Here is a 7,781-nt window from a genome sequence, read left to right on the forward strand (position 1 = left end):
GGTGACATCCTGTCCCTGACCCCTGTTCTAGGAACTCTTGGCCTGGGGAGGGATTTCTAGGGCCTTTCTTTGCTTTCCACGGGAGCCTTGTGTGGTCAGGTAGGAACCTAGAAGGGAAAGGGCAGCCTAATTTATAAAACATGTTTATTTAACACAAAAACTTTCTCCCCAGTGGCTGCCTGGAAACTCCCACCCATCCTTCAAACGGGGGCTCGGATGTCCCCTTCTTGGAGGCCTTCCCCAGCCTGCCTGGGCTAGGTTCCTCCTTCCCTTCTTACAACTTTTTCTGTGTCTCTGATTTTATACTTGTCTCCCCTGTTAGACTGGGAGGTCCCCGAGGGTAGGCACTGTCTCGTTCACCTTTGTTTCTGGGTCCAAAGGGCTCAGCATAAACAAGAGTCAACTTTTTAGTAAGTTTAAGGTGTACAGCATGATGGCTCGGTTTACATATGTTGCAAAGAAGAGTAAATTTTTTTTTTAAAGATTTTATTTATTTATTTGACAGATATAGAGACAGCCAGCGAGAGAGGGAGCACAAGCAGGGGGAGTGGGAGAGGAAGAAGCAGGCTCCTAGCGGAGGAGCCTGATGTGGGGCTCGATCCCAGAACGCCGGGATCACGCCCTGAGCCGAAGGCAGACGCTTAACCGCTGTGCCACCCAGGCGCCCCAAGAAGAGTAAATTTTTTGAATTGATAAATGTACTAGACGTTACTGCATCTACTTTGCAGATGAGAAAACTGAGGCTCATCAAGGGAATGGCACATAGAGGTCTGCAGAGTAAAGGGCAGAAGCAGGACCGAGCCCAGGTCTTGGGAGTCCATCCGGTGGGGAAAGAAGGCATGGCTTTGGACGGCTAAGGTCGGAGCTTGGCACACTTTCAAAGGAATCATGCCTCGGTTCTGATCCCTGTTGCCCTGCCAATGGCATGCCTGAGAGAGAAGGGAAGAGACATACATTGGGCGCCTACTGTGTGAAGACCTAGTTTGGGACACTCTCACATACAGAATTGTACTTAATTCTGAAAAAGCCATCACCATCCTCAATGTTCAAGAGAGGAAGCTGCAGGGCACAGGGGGAAAGTGGCTTGTCCACCGTCTCCCAGTCAGGGAGAAGCAGAGCCGGGATCTGAGATCCAGGCTCAGTGCTTCCACACCAGGGGTCAAGGGCTCATAGGAACAGGAGCCCAGTGAGGACTCTCAAAAGGGGAAGACCATGTGGTTTTGGGTGGGACTGGAGGCCCACTCCTGGGATTCTGCCCTCTGGCCCTGGCGGCACCTCCACCTTGCCCTCGGGGCCTCTGCCCAGGGCTGTCACCCCCGCTGCTCTCCTGGTCTCCCCGAGCATGTGAGGGACTGCATGGTTGCTACTGCAGCCTGCGGCTCTGGCCCAGCTCCAGCCTGCACCCACCCAGGTCTGCAGTTCCCCAACACCTGAGCCAGCCCGAGGCAGAAACAGCTGGGACCAGAGGAGCAGTGGGGGTGGGGTGGGGGTGGGGGTCTGACCCGCAAGGGAGTCATAACAGCCCTAACCAGCACCCCAAGGGAGGGGGGCTCTGGCCCACTCCCATCACAAGGTCACAGTGACTTCCTTTTTGTCTCTCAGCTGCTCTGAAGAGGTGTGTGGACTGGGGTGTAGCAGAGGATAGGACCCCAAAGGCCCCGCTGGGTGGGGCTGAGATTTCCACATCTCACAGGCTATAACTCTGATAACAAAATCCCTCAGTTCCTGCAGGGCCACCAGGTGCCAGGTTCTGTGCTGAGAGCTCTATTGAGACTCATTTCTTTCTCACAACAGCCCTGGCAGGCACGCTACAACATCACCACACACAGGAGGGAAATGAGGCTCAGAGAGGTTGAGGGACTTGCCCAGGGCACACAGCTAGGGCACAGAGAGGCTGGGATTGGAGCTCAACCTGGCTCCAGAGCGAACAGTGTTCTAGCCATGTCAATTTTGGGGTCCAGACTCCGGGGTTCTAGGCTCAATTGCATTCTTGGGCAAGTCCCAGCCTCTCTGGGCCTCTGTTTCTCCTCCTATAAAGTGAGAGGATTGGGGCACCTGGGTGGCTCAGTCGGTTAAGCGTCTGCCTTCGGCTTAGGTCATGATCTCAGTGTCCTGGGATCGAGCCCCACATCCAGCTCCCTGCTCAGCGGGGAGTCTGCCTCTCCCTCTGCCTCTGCCCCTCCCCTCGCTCATGCTCTCTCTCTCACATAAATAAAATCTTTGGGGAAAAAAAAGTGAGAGGATTAGACCAGGTTAATCTCAGGGCTCTAACATCCTGAGTCTATGCTGTCCCTCCAGCCCTTAGAAGAGGTCACCATAGCAACTGTAAAGGGAAGTTCACGGTGACAAGCCCCCAAGATACAAAGATGAAGGGCAGGAGGAGCTCACAGAAGTCTAGTAGGAAGACAGTCGGACGCCCAATTCCATAGTGCTAGGTGTTACAGAGTGTTGTGTTGTGGGGCTCGGCCTTGAACGGGGCCACGACGAGGTAGGGTTGGGACAGGCGGGCGGAGAAAGAATTCCAGGTGGAGGACACAGGCTGGGAGATGAGACTCTGGAAGCTGCTTTCACTTTTCACTCCCTCTGTGAGGGTGTCTGAGGTCAGGCCACTCCACTAGCGCACAGACTTTCGTGTGACCGTGGCCCCCTTCACTCACGAGCATCGTGGCTTACCGTGAGACCTCCGGGTTTGTCTGTAAAAGGACATGACGAGGATACTGACCTCGCAGGTCACCATAAGGATTCACTGAGATGACGCACACAGAGGATTTAGCGTGACGTCTGGTACATGGGAAATGCTCAACATGTCATCGTGGGATGCCCTTCCCTCCTCTCCGCCCACCCCTTACTCCCCGCTGCCTCAGTCTCCCCTACCCCTCCACGAAGCCGCCCTTCTGACTGCCGCAGCCCGCACTTGCTGCCTCCGCCGCCTGACGCCTGTGACCCTTGTCTGTGCCGCACAAGTCGGCGTATTCGGTTCAGTTAGATTCCTGTTGGTCACCACCCCGGGATCTAGGCTGCTCTCACTTCTCTAGAGTCTCAATTCCCATTGGGAATTTACGTGGTTTCAGGGAAGCGGAGTCTACTCCCCGCCCCCCACCCCATTCTAGGGGTGAGGCACACGCTCTGGGCTAAGCCACTGAACAACCTCTGCCCTTAAGGGTTAATCCCCAGGTGGGCAGGTGACCTTACTCAGTCCACAGTGAGGACTTGCTGGGAATTCTGGGACACAGATTCTATCTTCTCTGTGGCTCCGGATGGTGTGGAGTACAAATGTGAGGTCTGGAACTGCTGCAGCCATCTTGTTATCATGAGAGAAGGCAGCCTGAGGACGATGCTGAGGGTGCAGAGGTAGGAGACCAGTGGAGAAACGGAGTTCTGATCAAACCATGCCCGACTGCTGGGCTCCACTAGACTTTTCAGTCACATGAGCCAACAAATTTCCCTTATTGTTAAGTCAGTTTCTATTATTTGCACCTAAAATCATCCTGATTCAAACACCATCTGGTTAAACAATGTTGTTTACCAAGAAATATAATCATTCCCTTACATATTGAGTAGGCCTCTGCGCTACACCGAGCCCTGTGCTAGGTGAGCCGTACTGAGGTGGTCCCATCCTCCTCAAAGAACTTACAGTCTGATGGAAAGAACTGGGGATTAAAATGACTGCGTTGGGGGCTCTGATGTATGCAGCCTGCTCAGCATCCATCCCCCCTCCTTTAAATAGCAGAACCCTGACTTTTCTTCGGATACCGTCTAAAGACCTGGTCAATTGACCGCAGGGAACTCACTCAGTGATGGGCATGAGAGTCAGCTCTGAGACTGCAAGCTTGAAAAACAGGTCCTGAACTTCTGCTGGGGCTTACTCAACGGGGGACCCATGAGGCTGGGGTTTCCTCGAGCTGAAACAGCGCTAAGACTAGTTAATCTCTGAGCGTTGGTAGCAATTCACTTCTCTGACTTCGCTCCTTCACTCAACCAGATGTCAGCGCCTCCTCCCATGCCTGAGCCTGTGCTGTACCGTGGGGAAGGAGGGAGGACGCGGATATGGCCCCTCCTTTTGAGCTCAGTCTGCAGAGAAGGTCGAATGAATGGGTAATCCACAACACAGCGTAGCTATACTAGGAGTAATCAGCTTAGATTGAAGGCCTTCGTTGTTGTTGGTAATTCCATGACGTGTTACACACAGGAAAAATTACAGGACTCAAGAAAGATTTAAAAATTAAAATCTCCTGGGGCACCAGGCTGGCTCAGGCCGTGGAGCGTGCACAGTTCTTGATCTTGGGGTCGTGAGCTTGAGCCTGATGCTGGGCATAGAGATGAGTTAAATAAATAAACTTCAAAAAAAAGAAAGAAAGAAAGAAAGAAAGAAAGAAAGAAAGAAAGAAAGAAAGAAAGAAAGAAAGAAAGAAAGAAAGAAAGAAAAAGAAAAATCTCCCTTAGTTCCACCACTCAGCTATAATCATGGTTAGTATTTTTGTCTACAGCCTTCCAGATGCTTTTCTATGCAGACACTTAAAAACCCCCGACTGAAAGCAATGTGGCATACTGAGTTGGATCCTGGAAGAGAAGAAAGGGCACTAGTGGAAGAACTGGTAAAAACCAAATAAAGTCAGAGCCTAGTCATGTCCCAACGTTCATCTCAGTTTTGGTAAATACCATGATTATGTTAACAGCAGGGGAAGCTGGGTGACGTGTATGCAGAAATCTCTGTGTGCTATCTTTGGAACTTTCCTGTAAACTGAAGAGTATTCCAAAATAAAAAGTTTACTTTAAAAAAAATGAACTCATTCTCTATTGTTTTATAATCTATGTTTATTCACTCAATAGTTTATCTTGAAATTCTTGTCTTAAAATGATTTATTTCATGATCGCATACGATTCCATGAATGAATCATCACAGCCTATCTCCTCTTTGTTGGAAATTTAGGTTGTTTCCAGTTCTTACTGTGAAAAAAAATGCTGCACATACTTATACTTTGTCATTTCCTTAGGATATACTAACAACGTGGGATCGCTGAGCCACAGCCGGCAGCTAGGAAACACGCACTGAGCACTCAGACCGCCACTGTTCTCAAGCCCCTGAAATACGTGAACTTGAGTCCTGACAGGCACACCAAGAGAGAGGCACTGCTCTCATTCCTTTATTCTAGCGCAATTTTCAGAGGTTTTCAAAGTGTGAGGCAACAAGTTCCCACCAGAGACTCTCTCAGCCCACTGCAGCACCTTCCTGGTGTCACGGCCAACTCAAGTGCACACGGATCTAGCCCATCCCATCGTGCTCTTCCGGGCTCCCTCCTGTCTGGCCTCCAGGAGGGCCATCCCCGCCGGCAGCCGCTGGAGCGGTCCGTGGAATACGGGCAGGTGCCACCAGCCCGATGTGTGATTTCAACAATAGCTCTTGTTGTTTCTGTCTTCAACGACAGAACGTCCTCCTCTCAGTGACCTCTGGCCATTGTAGGGGCCGTGTCCAGTGCGACCCGGTAGACTGCCGCATCAGCAGCCCTGCGGAGGAGCCTCGGTTCCCATCCCCACCCAGGGGCACATCCGGCCACTCAGGAAACACTGCAGTGAAAAGCAGCCTGTTCTGGTTTGGTGCATACTCCTAGGGGGACGGAGGGGGCACTGGGGAACAGGGGTAAAGACACACGGTCTGAAACACCTGGAGGCAAAGAGCCATAGGAAAAAAGGTAAATAGGATCATTTCTTGGGCGATTTTTCAATTTGTAGGGACTGCGCCTCCCACAGATGGGTGCTGTGATCTTCCTCTTACAGATGAGGAGGTTAAGCGGCTCCCCAAGGCGCGCAAAGCGGCGTCGGGGCCTAGATCTAACCACAGGTCGTCTCTGTCACCGCAGAACCCGTGCCCACATCACTAGGCACGTGCCTGCACGCAGCTGACGATAAAACCGAGAGACTCCCTTCTTTCCGGTCCCACCACAGCAAAGAGTCCCCCAACTCAGGGTCAAAGCACTGATGCCGTGTGCCTGGGACAGGCGGCAGGTATGGCGTGAGCGCCAAGCTTAAAGCGGCCATCAACTCTGTGTGCGTATCCTTGTCTCTGGCTCTTCTGGGTTCTTGAGCGGAAAACGTCCCTTCTGTTGTCCCTATGCTGCATTTGAAAGCACGGTTTTCCAAGCAAATATTTCCCAAGCACCCTTGGGGTTCACTAGGTAAAAGCAGCCCTTAGTACCAGTGGCCTCCGCCTGGAATGTCCCACCCTCTGCGTGGAGCCACCCCAGTCCCACCTCCTCCTCTCTACAGCCTCCCCTCCCATACCACGGAAGTAGCCCTTTCTTTACTCCCTACTTCTTCCCCAGACTAGACCCGAGGCGGTCTGGAAAGCCTCAAGACATGTCCCAGCACATTAACGCTGAGCAAAATGACTGAGATTGGGTGGGAATTTTATTAAGAAACCCTGACAGAGGAGAGCATAGCATCGAACACAAGGGGTCTCCTCACAGCCAGCGCAATAAGGAAAAGAGTAGAAAATGAAGCATTTCTTTCCTAGTGGAATGCAGACCAACTAAACAGGAAGCAAGATGGCCTCCTAGCTCTACGCTCAGAGAGATGTGTCCCCAAATTCTTTATCTAAAGGAAGCCTTACAGCGTAAGGATTTGCCCCATGGCAATCTTACCCCCAAAGCGCAGAGATGTTCAGTCTGAGGGTTACCTGTGCAGGACCTGGTCTTGCCCCTGCTGTCTGACGCCTCGTCTTCCCACTCACACCTGCTCTCCGCTGGGGGCTCCTCGTCTCCACCGGGCACAGGAAGGGGTCTCCTGTGAGAGAAGCTCATCATCACACTGCCCTGCGGGACTCTACACACAGGGCTGCCATGTTCCTGAGGTGTTGGGAGGACGGCGGTCCCTCGGGATCATCAACCACGCGATGCCATTAGCTGCGTGGGGCTGCGGAAAGGAATGGCTGTGAAGTGGAGCCGGTCTAGACACCCTCCTGCTGCCGCCCTTTCCAGAACGTACTGGCGGGGCAAAGGGACTCCTCTCTCCCCCCGTGACTCGCTCCTCTGGCCTTCTGGAACGGGAGGGGTTCCTAGAGTTCTGTGAGTGCAGCACCCTGGGCCTCCAGCTCCCACAGCAGGGAAACCAAGGATGAAACAGACAACGGTCCTACCTGAGGCAGCGCTCCCCACTCGGTCCGTCACCGTGCCAGGCAAGCCTCCTCGAGTTTCTTCTCCTTTCATTCAGACCCACGGCTCGTCCACGCCGCTGCATCACGACTGCCTTGAGAGTCTGTCCCCGCTCCCAGCCAAGTGTCAAAGCAATGCTGCAGCGGGGAAGGGCCGGGGTGTGAGCCACGGCCGGGCTCGCTCTCGGCGTCTGCCGTTCCTCGATGGGCGAGCCTCAAAGTGCACACGCGTCCCGTGGAGACAAGGACAGCACTCACTCCCACGGGCTTACTGACAAGAGGAAGTGGGACAGTGTATGCAGAACCTATCTTACAGTGAGCATTAAGTCTACGTGAAACGATCAGCTAATTAGGTAGATACAAAAATACGGAATTCTGGATACAATTTTAGAGGCCCATGGACTTTGAGGGGATCCTTAGGTTAAGAGTCCTTGGCCCGGTCCCCGAGAGTCTGCAAGACAAGAGCTGTCGCCAAGGCTTATGTTTTCTCTGTACACACCATCAGCGCATCCTGGGTGTCTGCAGTGTGCCGGGAATCCAGGTCACCGGTGCTGCCAGCACACCTGCCGGGCAAGCGTCCCTGCTGTTCTGATGCGGAGATAACTCGCCCGAGGTCTCACGGTGGAGAGGTGCG

The sequence above is a fragment of the Ursus arctos genome, unplaced genomic scaffold, assembly GCF_023065955.2.
Source record: "Ursus arctos isolate Adak ecotype North America unplaced genomic scaffold, UrsArc2.0 scaffold_32, whole genome shotgun sequence".
NCBI classification, from domain to species: Eukaryota; Metazoa; Chordata; class Mammalia; order Carnivora; family Ursidae; genus Ursus; species Ursus arctos.